General features: G+C 38.9%; 1 protein-coding gene and 1 pseudogene across 1 annotated transcript in view; both read left to right on the forward strand.

Annotated features, from left to right (window-relative positions):
- The window catches only part of LOC127966762 (protocadherin beta-7-like), a 45,452-nt gene that overhangs the window by 22,691 nt on the left and 2,698 nt on the right, over positions 1-20,063 (forward strand).
- LOC127966761 (protocadherin beta-16-like) overlaps positions 2,413-20,063 on the forward strand; it is a 54,061-nt pseudogene continuing 36,410 nt past the window's right edge.

Raw genomic sequence — 20,063 nt, forward strand, 5'->3', positions numbered from 1 at the left:
TTCATCCTGACAGCGGACTGATTACAGCTGTGCGCTCTTTCGACTATGAACAACTCAAAGATTTCCACTTTCAGGTAAAAGCACAAGATGGAGGCTCTCCTCCACTCAGCAGTAACGTGACAGTGAAAATAATTGTTCAAGATCAGAATGATAACGCTCCTCAGGTTCTGTATCCAGTACAGACCGGTGCTTCTGTGGTGGCTGAGATTGTGCCTCGTGCTGCAGAGGTTGGATATCTGGTCACTAAAGTGGTGGCTGTTGATGTGGACTCTGGACAGAATTCCTGGCTCTCCTATAAACTACAGAAAGCTACAGACAGAGCGCTGTTTGAAGTGGGTTTACAGAATGGAGAAATAAGAACTGTGCGACAAGTGACTGATAAAGATGCTGTCAAACAAAAACTGACTGTTGTTGTGGAAGATAACGGACAGCCCTCTCGCTCAGCTGTGGTCTCCATTAACGTGGCTGTGGCTGACAGCTTTCCTGAAGTGCTGTCAGAGTTCACAGGCTTTACGCATGAAAAACACTATGACGAGAATCTGACCTTTTATTTAGTTCTCGCACTGGCTGCTGTTTCTTTCTTATTTATCACATGCGTGGTTGTCATAATATCAGTTAAGGTCTACAGATGGAGGCAATCTCGCTTCTTATTACAGTCTAAACTGCCTGTTATTCCATACTATCCACCGCATTACGCAGACACAGGAGTCACCGGAACTCTGCCGCACGGTTATAATTATGAAGTGTGTATGACAACTGACTCGAGGAAGAGTGACTGCATGTTTTCTACACTGGGTGGGAAGAATGTCTTAATGGTGGACCCGAGTTTCGCTGAAACTATGAGTCACACAATCAAGAAAAATAGTTCTATCGACGATCTCCAGTCAACAGATCCGGTAAGAAAGTTTTGGAAACAATTATTCTTTATTTACTTTTAAATGAATAAGGTATCGTAGCACCTATCATGTTGACCTCATTATAATATTTCACCAAAAGTTTCCATATGTTGGAAGCACATTTCTTTGTGTTTATTACTTGATGTGTTGCACACACTGCTCACGCTGTGTGTTCATGGTGTGTTCACTTCTCACTGCTGTGTGTGTGCACTTGGATGGGTTAAATGCAGAGCATCAATTCCGACTATGGGCAACTATACTTGGCAAATGTCACGACTTTGACTTTTGCTTACTGCTGGATTCAGTAATCTGGGACTGTATCGAACAGTAGACTAGAAGGTTGCACAGTTGCCATGGGTGCTGTTATAGCTATATGTTCATTTGAAGAGGGACTGGAAAACTCGTTTATAATTGTTTTGGTGTGCATGGCAACTGACTCGAGTATGAATGACTGTACTTATCATATAAAGCCTTAACTTTCTGAAACATCAGATTAGACAGAGTTTAACTACGCTGTTAAAAAAAAAGTCCCGTTAAAAAATAAATAAATATAAAAAAATTGTGACTGGCAGCTAGGCTGACAAACAAAAACCGTAAAATATCGTGTATATATATATATATATATATATATATATATATATATATATATATATATATATATATATATATATATATATATATATATATTTTTTTTTTTTTTTTACTTTATTTCAATTAAGGTATTTAACGTTAATGTTAAGGGTTTTTATTATTATTATTATTTTATTTTTTATTATTTTGCTACCAGTCATTTACCTTTTTTTTAATTTATTTTTTAAGATTTCTTATTTATTTATTCATTTGTTTGTTTGTTTTTTTACTGTGTGTGATCACACATTTTATTCATATAAAATGTTGGAATTGTGTTCTTATTCCTACCTAAATGTATGCCAGGATAGAGTGTGTCTTTTTCTATGTACTCATTCTTTGGAATGACTTGGTTGTGAACAAATACCTAAATATTATGCATTGCCTTAAACATAGGGGAAAAAATTATAAACAACATTGTGATATTTTTGATGCAGGTTAACAGTTGTTAAAGAGAATCATTCGAAAGAATTACAATTATCATTAAATAATCATAAAAACACAATGGCACATTGAAACCGTTCAGCACCACTTGTGCTGAACAGCGCCTAGCTGGATGAACGTCTACTACTAAGGAGGGTTATGGGCTTATAAATATAATAGTCACCTACGAAATTACTTATTCCATGAGTGATTATTTTCACATAAAACCTGATTATTAGTCTTTTTTGTCAATCACGAAATTATCCTGGAAAACAGATATGATAGTTAACATATACTAATAATTGGTTTTATTTGCAGTGTTTCACATACAGTGTCTGTATGTACAACAGTGGCATGCATTTCCTTACTTACACTCAGAGGGCCGCTGTTCATCGACACACAGCGGCGATTCCGTTTATTTCACAGACCCTTTCCTAGTTTCACACAGTTTCACGGAGAAAAAGACAATACGGCGGTCACATTACATTATTTTCATACACTACACTTCTATTCATCGCTCATCGTCGTGTATGGACTTAATGTCTACATTTGGAATACCACGTATTTAGAGGATACGGACTGATTGTTGTATTTTTGAAGCGTCTGTGCAGTTGAGACAATGCCTGGCACTGATGCAATGGCACGGCATTCGGTGATGTTTTTGATTCTTCTGATTCAAACTGCACGAGGACAGGTCAGTTACTCCATCCCAGAAGAAATGTCAAAAGGATCGACTGTAGGAAATATTGCTCAGGATTTGGGCTTGGATTTACAACGATTAAAGTCAGGAAAAGCGCGAATATTTACCAGAGACAGCACGGAATACATCGAGCTGAACAGAAACACTGGATCCCTGCTTATAAGAGAGAAAATGGATCGCGAATCTCTTTGTGCAAAAACAACTCCGTGCGCGGTGCATCTTCAAATGATTTTAGAAAACCCGATGGAATTGTACACGATTACAATAGAAATCATGGATATAAATGACAACGCTCCCAGTTTCCAAAAAAAGGACATCAGATTTGAGATCAGCGAATCGGCGGCTGCGGGTGCTGGTTTTATGCTTGGCAGAGCTTTCGATCCAGATGTAGGAACAAATGCTCTACAGAGCTACTCGCTGAAACCGAGTGATCAATTCCGGCTTGAATTGCACAGTCAGGCAGATGGTAGTAAAAACGTCGAGATGATTTTACAAAGGCCACTTGATAGAGAAACGCAAAACTCATTTACTTTGTTGTTAGAAGCGTTTGATGGAGGCAATCCTGTGCTCTCTGGCACTGTACAGATACGCATCACTGTGTTAGATATTAATGATAATGCTCCTGTTTTTATGCAAAAGGTATATAAAACCACAATATCAGAAAACGCACCGAAAGGTACAATATTAACAGTGGTGAGCGCGTCTGATGCAGACGAAGGTTCCAACAGTGTAGTGACGTACTACATATCTGACACAGTGGAGAAAAATGTGTTCGACATGTTTCTTGTTAAAGAGCAAACTGGTGAACTAATATTAAACGGTCAGATTGACTATGAAAAGGTGAGCCATTATGAACTTAGTATTCAGGCAAAAGATCAAGGAGGACTATCTAACATGCAAAGTCATTATCGATGTTCTTGACATTAATGATAATTCGCCTAGTATTCAAATTCTGTCTAATTCCCATTCCATACCTGAAGGCTGTAAGACTGGTACTATTGTTGCAATGCTAAATGTTGATGATCTTGATTCAGGTGTAAATGGTCAGGTTCAGTGTGTCATAATAGAGAATATTCCCTTTGCCATAACATCTCAGTCTAGTAGCTTCTTCAGTTTGCAAACAGAACAGGAATTGGACAGAGAGAGAGAAGCTGATTACAATATCAGTGTAATATGTACTGATGAGGGAGTGCCAGCGCTCTCCAGCAGTGTCTCTCTCCGTGTGCAAATATCAGATGTGAATGACAATGCTCCTATCTTTGAGAAAAGTAACTATGAGGCATGTGTGCTGGAGAATAACAAACCTGGTCTCTCTATATTTATAGTTAAAGCCGGTGATGCTGATTGGAACCAGAATGCCCGTGTTTCTTATATTCTAGAAGACAGCACTGTTAATGGAGTCTCTGTCTCATCGTATGTGTCGATTCATCCTGACAGCGGACTGATTACAGCTGTGCGCTCTTTCGACTATGAACAACTCAAAGATTTCCACTTCCGGGTAAAAGCACAAGATGGAGGCTCTCCTCCACTCAGCAGTAACGTGACAGTGAAAATAATTGTTCAAGATCAGAATGACAACGCTCCTCAGGTTCTGTATCCAGTACAGACTGGTGCTTCTGTGGTGGCTGAGATTGTGCCTCGTGCTGCAGATGTTGGATATCTGGTCACTAAAGTGGTGGCTGTTGATGTGGACTCTGGACAGAATGCCTGGCTCTCCTATAAACTACAGAAAGCTACAGACAGAGCGCTGTTTGAAGTGGGTTTACAGAATGGAGAAATAAGAACTGTGCGACAAGTGACTGATAAAGATGCTGTCAAACAAAAACTGACTGTTGTTGTGGAGGATAACGGACAGCCCTCTCGCTCAGCTGTGGTCTCCATTAACGTGGCTGTGGCTGACAGCTTTCCTGAAGTGCTGTCGGAGTTCACAGACTTTACGCATGAAAAACAGCATGACGACAACCTGACATTTTATTTAGTTCTCGCACTGGCCGCTGTTTCTTTCTTATTTATCACATGTGTGGTTGTGATAATATCAGTAAAGGTCTACAGATGGAGACAATCTCGCTTCTTATATCAGCCCAATCTGCCTGTTATTCCGTACTATCCACCGCATTACGCAGACACAGGAGTCCCCGGAACTCTGCCGCACGGTTATAATTATGAAGTGTGCATGACGACTGACTCGAGGAAGAGTGACTGTAAGTTTTCTACACTGGGTGGGAAGAATATCTTAGTAGTGGACCCGAGTTTTGCTGAGACGATGCAGCGCACGATCAAGAAAAATAGTTCCATCGACGATGTCAGCTCTGCAGAATCGGTAAGAAAGGTCATGTTAGACGTATTATCATTATTATTATTTTTTTCCGTATAATTTACGGAAGAGACAATTAATATGGCTGCTGAAGTCAATAAATGGGCTTGAAGAACTGAACTATTACGTGTTCACGTCTTGTTTTAGGTTGTGAATAAGCCTACAGGCTATAACTTTCTTTCTTCATTTTAATACATGCATCTTGAACTTTTGCAGAAGTCACACTGTTTTCCCTATGTTGCTTATTAGTGTTGGTTCGCGTTATTAAGAATCGTATCATGCAATTAACCAGAGAACTATAAAGCTCGGCATTGGTGCCTGTAAAGATTATATATTTGTTCGAAAAGGAAATTAAACTCTTAAGTGTACATGACGGTCACACAGTTTGTTCTTGCAAATTGTTTCATGTGTTGTAAGACTCAGATGATTCACTTCTTTTTTCCTCTTCTAGTTCTATGTAGTCGAGATGGCGTTATTGGTAGACCAGTGCGTCACAGTAAGATTGCATTGGGTTAAGAGCAATATTTCGTTGTAGGCTGCTTGAAATAAATAAGTAGGTAAATAAAAAGAAGTACTTGAATTACTGGGAAATACGGAATTATTTTTGTACAATGTAGAGGCATTTTGACACCTTTCAGCACCACTTTTCATGAACAGCGCCTCATGTGAAGTTTTCTCCCACTATTAAACAGAGCACTGTCATCTTCATTATGTTCTTTGATTGGAAGTATTATATTTTTGCTAAAATGCCTTCAGGTTTATTCTTCACGTTTGCCGTTCTGGTTCCAACATATTAATTTATTTTATCATCGGGGAATTCAGATGACTTGTTTTAAATTCGAGATAAATAGGCCTAGAAAACAGTACATGCCGCTGCTAAAATTCTCCTTAAGCATAAATATTTAATTATGCTTTGTAATTCATGATTTACACTCAGAGGGCCGCTGTTCGTCGACAAATGGAGGAGAAACTGTGTATTTTACAGATCCACCCCCAGCATCACATAATATCAGAGAGAAAGAAAAGCTACCGTCTCAGATATTATTTTCTTGCACAGATTCACATCTTATATTTAGAAAAAACGTTGTCGAGTACATCCATAATTCAAGTCAATAATTTTTTTTTTCTTTGTATTGGCTTAAAGGATATACTGATAAATTGTTGTTTCTTAATCGATCTTCGGTGCGATTAAGACAATGCCTGATGCAATGATAATACGCTCGGTGCTGTTTTTGACTCTTCTGGTTCACATAGCGCGAGGACAAGTCAGTTACTCGATTCCTGAAGAAATGGAAAAAGGGTCGATGGTGGGAAACATTGCGCAGGATTTGGGCTTGGATTTACAACGATTAAAGTCAGGAAAAGCGAGAATTTATTCAAGAGACAGTACGGAATACATTGAACTGAACAGAAACACCGGATCCCTGCTTATAAGAGAGAAAATGGACCGCGAGTCTCTTTGTGCAAAAACGACTCCATGTGCGGTGCATCTTCAAATGATTTTGGACAACCCGATGGAATTCTACACGATTACAATAGAAATCACGGATATCAATGATAACGCTCCTAGTTTCCAGAGAAATGAATTTAGGTTTGAGATCAGCGAATCGGCGGCTGCGGGTGCTGGTTTTATGCTCGGCAGAGCTCTCGATCCAGATGTAGGAACAAATGCTCTACAGAGCTACTCGCTGAAACCGACTGATAAATTTAGACTTGAACTGCACAATCAGGCAGATGGTAGTAAAAACGTCGAGATGATTTTACAAAGGCCACTTGATAGAGAAACGCAAAGCTCATTTACTTTGTTGTTAGAAGCGTTTGATGGAGGCAATCCTGTGCTCTCTGGAACCGTTCAGATACACATCACTGTGTTAGATATTAATGATAATGCTCCTGTTTTTATGCAAAAGGTATATAAAACCACAATATCAGAAAACGCACCGAAAGGTACGATATTAACAGTGGTGAGCGCGTCTGATGCAGACGAAGGTTCCAACAGTGTAGTGACGTACTACATATCTGACACAGTGGAGAAAAATGTGGCTGAAATATTCTTAATCAATGAAAAGAGTGGTGAACTAATTTTAAATGGTCAGGTTGACTATGAAAAGGTGAGTCATTATGAAATTAATATCCAGGCAAAAGATCAAGGAAGACTGTCTAATGCATGTAAAGTCATTGTCGATGTTCTTGACATTAATGACAACTCGCCTAGTATTAATATTGTGTCTAGTTCCCATTCAATATCTGAGGGATCAAAGTCTGGTACTGTTGTTTCAGTCCTAAATGTTGATGATTTCGATTCAGGTGTAAATGGTCAGGTTCAGTGCGTCTTAAATGAAGACATTCCCTTTTGTATTACTTCTCCATCTAGCAATTTCTTCAGCTTGCAAACAGAACAGGAATTGGACAGAGAGAGAGAAGCTCAGTACAATATCAGTGTAATATGTACTGATGAGGGAGTGCCAGCGCTCTCCAGCAGTGTCTCTCTCCGTGTGCAAATAACAGATGTGAATGACAATGCTCCTATCTTTGAGAAAAGTCACTATGAGGCATGTGTGCTGGAGAATAACACACCTGGTCTCTCTATATTTACAATTAAAGCCAGTGATGCTGATTGGAACCAGAATGCCCGTGTTTCTTATATTCTAGAAGACAGCACTGTTAATGGAGTCTCTGTCTCATCATATGTGTCAATTCATCCTGACAGCGGACTGATTACAGCTGTGCGCTCTATCGACTATGAACAACTCAAAGATTTCCACTTCCGGGTAAAAGCGCAAGATGGAGGCTCTCCTCCGCTCAGCAGTAACGTGACAGTGAAAATAATTGTTCAAGATCAGAATGATAACGCTCCTCAGATTCTGTATCCAGTACAGACCGGTGCTTCTGTGGTGGCTGAGATTGTGCCTCGTGCTGCAGATGTTGGATATCTGGTCACTAAAGTGGTGGCTGTTGATGTGGACTCTGGACAGAATGCCTGGCTCTCCTATAAACTACAGAAAGCTACAGACAGAGCGCTGTTTGAAGTGGGATTACAGAATGGAGAAATAAGAACTGTGCGACAAGTAACTGATAAAGATGCTGTCAAACAAAAACTGACTGTTGTTGTGGAAGATAACGGACAGCCCTCTCGCTCAGCTGTGGTCTCCATTAACGTGGCTGTGGCTGACAGCTTTCCTGAAGTGCTGTCAGAGTTCACAGACTTTACGCATGAAAAACAGTACGACGGGAACCTGACATTTTATTTAGTTCTCGCACTGGCCGCTGTTTCTTTCTTATTTATCACATGTGTGGTTGTCATAATATCAGTAAAGATCTACAGATGGAGGCAATCTCGCTTCTTATATCAGTCCAATCTGCCTGTTATTCCGTACTATCCACCGCATTACGCAGACACAGGAGTCACCGGAACTCTGCCGCACGGTTATAATTATGAAGTGTGCATGACGACTGACTCGAGGAAGAGTGACTGTAAGTTTTTTACACTGGGTGGACAGAATGCTTTAATGATGGACCCGAGTTTCACTGAGACGATGCATCGCGCAATGAAGAAAAATAACGGTTTGGAAAGTGAGAGTTTGACATCGGTAAGAACAATGCTTTATACAGTACAAAATAAACAAAATCAAAATTTTCAATAAAATGAGTAGACAATAATAATTAAAAAATAAAAATAAATAAAAAGAATTTGACACGATCTCTATTTGTAATCGTCATGGTTAAATACCAATTTAGATTACCTTCAGCACCACATATTGGACAGTGACATATGGACAGTGCACTTAGCAAACGGCCTAAAATTATTTCTTTCCATTTATTAAGAGTAACTAGATTTTTTAAAATAGCATTATTATGATTAGTCTTTATTTTTTACTATCTTTACTGTTTTTCAATTTAAAAAGTTCTACCTTTTTTTCTTCTTTTTTTTGTGAGCTGTTTTATTTTATGAGCTGTGATTTTATTTGTAGTGCTCGGTTTAGACTCACAGGGCCGCTGTTTGTCAACGTAGCACTTTGTATGTGTGTATTTTAAACCCTGCTCCATCATCCCATATTCAGAGAGAAAGGACAGAAGGAAACGCTTTCAGATCGCTCATTATTGTCAAGTGTCTTGAGAAAAAGTGACATTTTGTACTTAGTGTAATTAAATGATTCTGACTTTACTATTTCCCCATTACAAGACGAATCTTCGATGGTGGGAACCCTTTTATTTCACTGTGGTTTGTCGGTGATATCGAGGGAGGAAATCTACATTGTGTCGTGATGTGGTATTCGGTATTGTTTTCCGTCGTCCTGCTTCATTCGGCAAGAGGACAAGTCAGTTACTCCATTCCAGAAGAAATGTCTAAAGGCTCAATTGTGGGGAATATCGCGCAGGATTTGGGCTTGGATTTACAACGGTTGAGGTCAGGAAAAGCACGAATATATACAGGCGACAGTACTGAATATATTGGTCTCATTAAAGACACTGGTTTGCTCTTCATCAAAGAGAAAATGGATCGCGAGTCTCTTTGTGCAAAAACGACCCCATGCGCTTTGCATCTTCAGATGATTTTGGAAAACCCCATGGAATTATACACGATTACGGTTGAAATTATGGATATAAACGATAATCCACCCACTTTCCAGAAAAGGCGAATTGAGTTTGAAATTAGCGAATCGGCTGTAACAGGCGCAAGATTCATGTTAGAAAGAGCTATGGATGCGGATGTAGGAATTAATGGTCTCCAAAGCTATTCTCTTAAACCAACTGATAATTTTATGATTGAACTGCACAGCAAAGAAAGCGGAGATAAAAACGTTGAGATGGTTTTGCAGAGATCACTTGATAGAGAAAAGAAAGGTGTGCTTACGTTATTGTTAACCGCTTTTGATGGCGGCGATCCGCAGTTATCTGGAACTGTTCAAATACATGTTACTGTATTAGATGTTAATGATAATGCTCCTGTGTTTACGCAGAAGGTATATAAAGCCATTTTAACTGAAAATGCTCCAAAAGGGACTAAACTGACCACAGTCAGTGCCACTGATGCAGACGAGGGATCTAATGGTCATGTGACGTACAACATTGCAAGCACTGATGAAACAGGGGAAAACCTGTTTATTTTTGACCAGCATAGTGGCGAGGTAACTTTAAATGGGCTTGTTGACTTTGAAAAAGCAAATCATTATGAGCTTGATGTCCAGGCTAAAGATCTAGGGGGCCTTTCTGATTCATGTAAGCTGATTATTAATGTGTTGGACATTAATGATAACAAACCAGTGATAAGCTTACTCTCTATGTCAAACTCTGTGTCTGAGGACTCCACTCCTGGTACAGTTGTTGCTATGATGAAAGTAGATGATGCAGACTCAGGTGTGAATGGCCAGATTCATTGCATGATAAATGACAATATTCCATTTGCTCTTATATCATCATCCAGTAATTTCATCAGCCTGCGTATAGAGCAGCAACTGGACAGAGAGAGAGATGCTGCATACAATATCAGTGTCACATGCTCTGATCAGGGAGTGCCTGCGCTCTCCAGCAATGCCTCTCTGTCTTTACAAATTTCAGATGTGAATGACAATGCTCCTATCTTTGAGAAAAGTAACTATGAGGCATGTGTGCTGGAGAATAACACACCTGGTCTCTCTATATTTACCGTTAAAGCCAGTGATGCTGATTGGAACCAGAATGCCCGTGTTTCTTATATTCTAGAAGACAGCACTGTTAATGGAGTCTCTGTCTCATCGTATGTGTCAATTCATCCCGACAGCGGACTGATTACAGCTGTTCGCTCTTTTGACTATGAACAGTTGAAAGATTTCCACTTCCGGGTAAAAGCACAAGATGGAGGCTCTCCTCCGCTCAGCAGTAACGTGACTGTAAACATTATAATCCAAGATCAGAATGACAACGCTCCTCAGATTCTGTATCCAGTACAGACAGGTGCTTCTGTGGTGGCTGAGATTGTGCCTCGTGCTGCAGAGGTTGGATATCTGGTCACTAAAGTGGTGGCTGTTGATGTGGACTCTGGACAGAATTCCTGGCTCTCCTATAAACTACAGAAAGCTACAGACAGAGCGCTGTTTGAAGTGGGTTTACAGAATGGAGAAATAAGAACTGTGCGACAAGTGACTGATAAAGATGCTGTCAAACAAAAACTGACTGTTGTTGTGGAAGATAACGGACAGCCCTCTCGCTCAGCTGTGGTCTCCATTAATGTGGCTGTGGCTGACACCTTTCCTGAAGTGCTGTCAGAGTTCACAGACTTTACACATGAAAAAAAATATAATGACAATTTGACTTTTTATTTAATCTTGGCTCTCGCAGTGGTCTCCCTGCTCTTCATAGTCTCAATTATTTCAATAATTTCAGTAAAAATCTACAGATGGAGGCAGAACAAGCTATTTTATAAATCTGGGGCAAATCTTCCTGTAATTCCATATTATCCTCCAGTCTACACAGACGGCACATTACAGCATGTGTATAATTATGAAATGTGTGGAACCACTGATTCAAGGATGAGTGACATGAAGTTTGTCAGGCCCTACAGTCAGAACACACTGGTGAGCCAGAGTCGTATGGGAACAGTTCAGAGAGAAAAGAAGGAACAGGAGGTTGATGATCTGACTTTAGAGGTGAGACCTTGTTTGACCTTCTATAATGTGTGATTCAGACCTTGATATCATGTATGTACTCACTATTATCCTATACAGTTTAAAGAGGTCACCCCCCTCACCCACCCAGCATTTCCTGAAAAAGAAAATAAGAAAATATTTGCATTAATATATAAATCATAAGGTTACAAAAAAAAAAAAAAAAAAAAAAAAACAGATCAGGAAGTTTGCATGTGTCTGTTAGTTACTCTCACAATTGTATAAAATGTTGGCTCATACAGAGGATCCAAAACATATCTATACACTTGTCACAATTGAAAAAGCAAATGCTTTATAAAACAAAACACCAAAACAACTAGAATTTACAACATAGAAACACATTTAGGTTGCACTAAATTATTATTATTTTATTATTTTTATTATTTATTTTACAGTACGTGTACTTACAGTGTATTTATCTAAGAAACTTCAGGTAATACAAGGTAACTACATGGGGTAGGGATAGGTTTAGGGCTAGGTTCAGGGAAAGTACCTAGTTATTACATAGTTATTGTAATTACTATAATAAGTACATAGTATGTACATGGGGAACAGGACTGTAAAATAAAGTGCTACCCACATTTAAATCAAAATATTTCACAAAATGTTCTTTCTTTAGTTTTAAAATATGAAGTAATAAATAAAAACATGTCATCTAAAAATTTAAGATAATGTGTGAAAGTACAGTTAATTCTGTGAAGCATGCTAGCATAAGTTTGCTCAGTTTGCATCTTTGCTCATACATGATACTTAAAATATTTTAAGGTGAATATTTTAAAATAGTATTTTTTATTGTTATATAAATGTTAAATTGTGCTGGATCACGTTATATACATTTTGTTATATAATATGCATTTATTTGATCACAAATTAAATCATAACCAGAAAACCAGATTTTTTTTTTTTTTCTTAATCCTTTGTATTTTTTCTCTCATTAAATGACTATTATGTAGTGCTGTATTTGGGCTCTAAGTGCCGCTGTTTAACCTATATTGTCTTTCTGGTGTGTGCTTTTAGCCCTCCCTATAACGAAACCCAAAGCTATGGCATCATTCAGATATACTACATAACAGACCACCATCAGATTCATCTCCAGGTTCTTAAACACGAACGAAGACGAAATTTGCTGGGAATATTTCATCGCATATTTTGCTTTTTTGAATGCTTTTGCTCTGTCTTTGTTGATCAAAAATGGAGTCGGGAGGAAAAGGCTGGCATTATGGGTCGTTATTTTTCTATACAGCGTGTGCGTTTGCTTTATTTCCCCCTCGCGTGACCGGTCAGATTCGTTATTCTATACCTGAGGAAATGCCAGTGGGCTCGTTTGTTGGAAATATTGCCTCAGATCTCGGGCTTGAGCCGAAGAGACTGATTTCAGGAAAAGCTCGTGTTTTCACTACGGACAGCAGTGAGTACATTGGTCTCGACAAGGAGAATGGGCATCTGGTTGTTAAAAACAAAATAGACAGAGAAGATCTATGCGGAGACACATCTGCCTGTAGTGTGAGTTTTGATGTAATTTTTGAGAATCCGATGGAGCTTTATCGAGTTACTGTTGATATACTGGACATAAATGACAACAGCCCCGTCTTTCCAAAATCTAAAATCGAGCAAAAAATCAGCGAACTGGCGGTTTTAGGTGCGCGATTTCCATTAGAGAGCGCGATAGATCCAGACGTGGGAGTGAACACGCTACAGAAATATACTCTTCAACCCACCGATCATTTTAAGCTTAATGTCCAGAATGGCGCTGGTGGTAACAAAAACGTCGAGATGGTTCTTCATTCTCCTCTTGATAGAGAAATTAAGCAGCGCCATAATCTGATTCTGACCGCTTTAGATGGTGGAAAACCACAAAGGTCCGCAACTGTGCAGATTAATATCATTGTCCAAGATGTCAATGACAACGCTCCCGTTTTTACCCAGTCGTCTTATAAAACATCAGTTGTTGAAAATGCTCCTAAAACTACAATCGTGACTAAAGTCAGTGCGACCGATGCTGATGAGTCTAGTCACGGCATTCAATATCATTTTGAGCATGTTACATCTACGGTGAAAGCTTTGTTCTCCATTGATGCGGATTCTGGGGAGGTAAAAGTCATAGGTGATATAGATTATGAAAAGCATAAACAGTTTACAGTCAAAGTCAAAGCTTCAGATCACGGAGGTTTGACTGACTCGAGTGAGATAATTATTGACGTTATTGACGTAAATGACAACGCACCAAAAATTACAATAATGTCTTTTTCCAGTTCAGTATCTGAAGACGCAGCACCTGGAACTGTTATAGCAATGATAAATGTTCAGGATCTGGATTCAGGTGACAACAGTAAGATTACATGTTCGATTGATTTAAATTCTCCATTTAAAATCGTATCCTCGTTAACTAATTATTACAACCTGGTGACCGACTCAGAACTAGACAGGGAACAAATAGCAGAGTATAATATCACTATAACTGCTATAGATGGGGGAAACCCACCTCTTTCAAGTAAAGATATTTTGCACTTAAAGATATCTGATGTGAATGATCACGCTCCTCAGTTTGAGCAGGAATCATATAATGCCTTTATAGCTGAAAATAACCCTCCATCTACAACTATTCTGACTGTTAAAGCAATCGACATGGACTGGGGACAAAATGCAAAGATTTCATATTTTCTTATTGACAGAGATTTGAATGGAGCACCTCTGGGATCATACATCTCTATAAATTCAGAGAGTGGAGTGATATACTCAGAGAAATCATTTGATTACGAGCAACTGAAATCTTTCAAAATGCAAGTCAAAGCACAAGATGGGGGCTCACCCCCTTTATCAAACAACGTGACTGTAAACATTATAATCCAAGATCAGAATGACAACGCTCCTCAGATTCTGTATCCAGTACAGACCGGTGCTTCTGTGGTGGCTGAGATTGTGCCTCGTGCTGCAGATGTTGGATATCTGGTCACTAAAGTGGTGGCTGTTGATGTGGACTCTGGACAGAATGCCTGGCTCTCCTATAAACTACAGAAAGCTACAGACAGAGCGCTGTTTGAAGTGGGTTTACAGAATGGAGAAATAAGAACTGTGCGACAAGTGACTGATAAAGATGCTGTCAAACAAAAACTGACTGTTGTTGTGGAGGATAACGGACAGCCCTCTCGCTCAGCTGTGGTCTCCATTAATGTGGCTGTGGCTGACAGCTTTCCTGAAGTGCTGTCAGAGTTCACAGACTTTACACATGAAAAACAGTATGACGACACTTTGACTTTTTATTTAATCTTGGCTCTCGCAGTGGTCTCCCTGCTCTTTATGGTCTCAGTTATATCAATCATTTCAGTAAAAATCTACAGATGGAGGCAGAACAAGCTATTTTATAAATCTGGGGCAAATCTTCCTGTAATTCCATATTATCCTCCAGTCTACACAGACGGCACATTACAGCATGTGTATAATTATGAAATGTGTGGAACCACTGATTCAAGGATGAGTGACATGAAGTTTGTCAGGCCCTACAGTCAGAACACACTGGTGAGCCAGAGTCGTATGGGAACAGTTCAGAGAGAAAAGAAGGAACAGGAGGTTGATGATCTGACTTTAGAGGTGAGACCTTGACTGATATTTTAATATCATCTCATCAGGCTTCATTTAATAAGAGCGTATTGTAATACTTTTTGCTTTAATGTTTATAACTCAAACGTTTATGTAATTTTCACAGCTTTTTTGACTACAGCTTAAAGCCATTTTGAAATGTCTTTCTTTTCCCTAAAAAACTGGCCATAATTGGAAAAACAAAATTGAACAAATGCATACCACAGAATAAAAATAAATAACACACACAGTGCGTTGCTCACTATCACAGTTGTTTAATGAAGGGCTACACTGTGTCGTTTTGTGCAGTCTTTGTAAGTCTAGTAGAAGTACACTGGAAATGTATTTCTTTTTATTAATTTAAATTTTAGTTGAATATTTTTAAGAGATATTATATATAAAATTAGACATGAAAATCGGTTGAATTAGTTATGTTCTGTAAATTCTTCAGATTTTTAACACAATGTTACAAATGCAGCTCTCACCTCAGGAAGATGAAGGTCTTGTATGATAGCAAATTCACCCCTGTATATAATTAAAGGGATAGTTCACTTAGAAATGGAAATTATGTTATTATTTAGGCTACTTACCCTAATGTAGTTTCCGAATTTAAATTAGTTAAACTAACAGTGTTACAACCCTGTACTACAACAGTACCCTGTTTGAGGTTCTCAGATTTATGAAGCAATTCTCTTTGCCTTCTCACACTTTGATCTTTTGATCTTTGGGCGAAGCCGTGGCCTAATGGTTAGAGATTCAGATTCCTAATCCAAAAGGTTGCAAGTTTGAGTCTTGTGCCAGCAGGAATCGTAGGTGGAGGGGAGTGAATGTACAGTGCTCTCTCTCTCCCACCTTCAGTACTATTTACTGAGGTGTCCTTGAGCAAAGCACCGAACCCCCAACTGCTCCCCAGGTGCCGCAGCATAAATGGCTGCCCACTGCTCCGGGTGTGTGTTCACGGTGTGTGTGCATTTTGGATGGGTTAAATGCAGAGCATGAACAAGTATGGGTCACCACACTTGGCTGTGTGTCGTGTCACTTTCACTTTAAGCTGTGGCATGTTATCAGAATGCATAAACTCATATATGTTTTTTTTTTTTTTTTTTTTTTTACTCTTTTTAAAATTTGAGTACTTGATATATTTTTTTTCTTTCTTTTTCTTTCTTTTCTTTTTTCTTTTCTTTTCTTTTCATGAAGTGAACATTCCGTAGTACTCTGTTTGGGCTCTAAGTGCCGCTGTTCAACATATTAAGCAAGTGTATTTTTATCCCTCCCCTTAACAAAACCCAAAGCAATGGCATAATCTCACACATCATAAACTGCTAAACTTGGGGTGCTACATAACAGATATTCAAATAACGTTCACCTCCGTTGTTTTCTTTAATCCACACGAAGACGCAATTTGTTGGAACCATATAATTCATTGCACATTTTGCTTTGAATTCTTCTGCGCAGTCTTTGTTTTTCAAAAATGGAGTCGGGAGGAAAAGGCTGGCATTATGGGTCGTTATTTTTCTATACAGCGTGTGCGTTTGCTTTATTTCCCCCTCGCGTGACCGGTCAGATTCGTTATTCTATACCTGAGGAAATGCCAGTGGGCTCGTTTGTTGGAAATATTGCCTCAGATCTCGGGCTTGAGCCGAAGAGACTGATTTCAGGAAAAGCTCGTGTTTTCACTACGGACAGCAGTGAGTACATTGGTCTCGACAAGGAGAATGGGCATCTGGTTGTTAAAAACAAAATAGACAGAGAAGATCTATGCGGAGACACATCTGCCTGTAGTGTGAGTTTTGATGTCATTTTAGAAAATCCAATGGAGCTTTATCGAGTTACTGTTGATATACTGGACATAAATGACAACAGTCCGGTTTTTCCGAAAACTAGAATTGACCAAGAAATCAGCGAACTGGCGGTTTTAGGTGCGCGATTTCCATTAGAGAGCGCGATAGATCCAGACGTGGGAGTGAACACGCTACAGAAATATACTCTTCAACCCACCGATCATTTTAAGCTTAATGTCCAGAATGGTGATGACGGTAGTAAAAACGTCAAGATGGTTCTTCATTCTCCTCTTGATAGAGAAATTAAGCAGCGCCATAATCTGATTCTTACGGCTTTTGATGGTGGAAAACCACAAAGGTCCGCAACTGTGCAGATTAATATCATTGTTCTAGATGTCAATGACAACGCTCCCGTGTTTACTCAATCGTCTTATAAAACATCAGTTGTTGAAAATGCTCCTAAAGGCACAATCGTAACGAAAGTCAGTGCTACGGATGCTGACGAGTCTAGTCACGGCATTCAGTACTATTTTGAGCACGCGTCATCTACGGTGAAAGCTTTGTTCTCCATCGATGCGGATTCTGGGGAGGTTAAAGTCATGGGTGATATAGATTATGAAAAACACAAGCAGTTTAAAATCAATGTCAAAACTAAAGATCACGGAGGTTTGACTGACTCGAGTGAGATAATTATTGACGTTATTGACGTAAATGATAACACGCCTAAAATTACAATAATGTCTTTTTCCAGTTCAGTATCTGAAGACGCAGCACCTGGAACTGTTATAGCAATGATAAATGTTCAGGATCTGGATTCAGGTGACAACAGTAAGATTACATGTTCGATTGATTTAAATTCTCCATTTAAAATCGTATCCTCGTTAACTAATTATTACAACCTGGTGACCGACTCAGAACTAGACAGGGAACAAATAGCAGAGTATAATATCACTATAACTGCTATAGATGGGGGAAACCCACCTCTTTCAAGTAAAGATATTTTGCACCTAAAGATATCTGATGTGAATGATCACGCACCTCAGTTTGAGCAGGAATCATATAATGCCTTTATAGCTGAAAATAACCCTCCATCTACAACTATTCTGACTGTTAAAGCAATCGACATGGACTGGGGGCAAAATGCAAAGATTTCATATTTTCTTATTGACAGAGATTTGAATGGAGCACCTCTGGGATCATACATCTCTATAAATTCAGAGAGTGGAGTGATATATTCAGAGAAATCATTTGATTATGAACAACTAAAATCTTTTAAAATGCAAGTCAAAGCACAAGATGGGGGCTCACCCCCTTTATCAAACAACGTGACTGTAAACATTATAATCCAAGATCAGAATGATAACGCTCCTCAGATTCTGTATCCAGTACAGACCGGTGCTTCTGTGGTGGCTGAGATTGTGCCTCGTGCTGCAGATGTTGGATATCTGGTCACTAAAGTGGTGGCTGTTGATGTGGACTCTGGACAGAATGCCTGGCTCTCCTATAAACTACAGAAAGCTACAGACAGAGCGCTGTTTGAAGTGGGATTACAGAATGGAGAAATAAGAACTGTGCGACAAGTGACTGATAAAGATGCTGTCAAACAAAAACTGACTGTTGTTGTGGAAGATAACGGACAGCCGTCTCGCTCAGCTGTGGTCTCCATTAACGTGGCTGTGGCTGACAGCTTTCCTGAAGTGCTGTCAGAGTTCACAGACTTTACACATGAAAAAAAATATAATGACAATTTGACTTTTTATTTAATCTTGGCTCTCGCAGTGGTCTCCCTGCTCTTCATAGTCTCAATTATTTCAATAATTTCAGTAAAAATCTACAGATGGAGGCAGAACAAGCTATTTTATAAATCTGGGGCAAATCTTCCTGTAATTCCATATTATCCTCCAGTCTACACAGACGGCACATTACAGCATGTGTATAATTATGAAATGTGTGGAACCACTGATTCAAGGATGAGTGACATGAAGTTTGTCAGGCCCTACAGTCAGAACACACTGGTGAGCCAGAGTCGTATGGGAACAGTTCAGAAAGAAAAGAAGGAGCAGGAGGTTGATGATCTGACTTTAGAGGTGAGAGTTTCATAAGTGAAGCTTGAAGTGCATGCTGTACTCTACTTTTTTTTTTTTTCAGCAAATAATTTACTGACATTTACTTTTCAAGACATGAGGCTGATATTGTTTTGTTTTGTGAAACTAGACTGTTAGTTTCTCAAATGCGTCACAATATTAGTGCACAGTCAACTCTATTCCACCCACAAACACCCACACACGCTCTGCTACTCATTGTTGACATGTTTTATCTTTCTCAGGCTTTCATGGAGAGATGATGTGACATTTATTTAAATATACAGCAAAACATGCAATACAATTTTATTGCAATGCAAAACATTAAAAAAAAGTTTTGTGTGCCCACTTTAATACAAAATTGAACACTACATTAAAAAGGAGTTACACTACTGTGAGATTTTGACAGGTAATTTTGTTATGTAGTCCAGCCTTTAGCTGGATTTGCCGTAATGATAGCTTCAGTGATTGCTGTTTTTATACTTTTCCATGTTCAAGGGATTCCATGGAGCTGCAGTTTTGGATCAGTATGCCAGGGCTCTATTATACAGCAAATATTCCTCTGCTGTTTAATCTGCTGTTTAATCTATTTTTGTGTTGTGATTTCTGCATGTTTAAAACATTGAGGTGCTAAAAGGCATTTGATTTATACAGAATATGTGACTTTTTTTGCCACATTTATCATTTTTGAACATGTGTTACATTATCTGAAACAAAATCAGAATTAATCATTAGGCCATAGTACTGTCCATAGTCTGTATCAGAGATAGGCATACATTTCTGTCATCAACTGTTTTTCATACTTATGATAGCCTGATATTAAATTACGAAAACCAAGTTTTGGTGGACTTTTTAATGCAAACCTTGTTGTTAGAACAGTGTGAAACTGAATGAAGTGTATAAAATGAGGATATCAAATACTCAATGTACTGCTTGGATTTTTTTTTTCCGTCTTTGTCAATCAAGTCTCTCTGTCCCTGAATGCTGAATAGAAATCTTGCACAGTGAGCTCGTGTGTTAT

This window comes from Carassius gibelio, chromosome B10 (assembly GCF_023724105.1).
Source record: "Carassius gibelio isolate Cgi1373 ecotype wild population from Czech Republic chromosome B10, carGib1.2-hapl.c, whole genome shotgun sequence".
NCBI lineage: Eukaryota > Metazoa > Chordata > Actinopteri > Cypriniformes > Cyprinidae > Carassius > Carassius gibelio.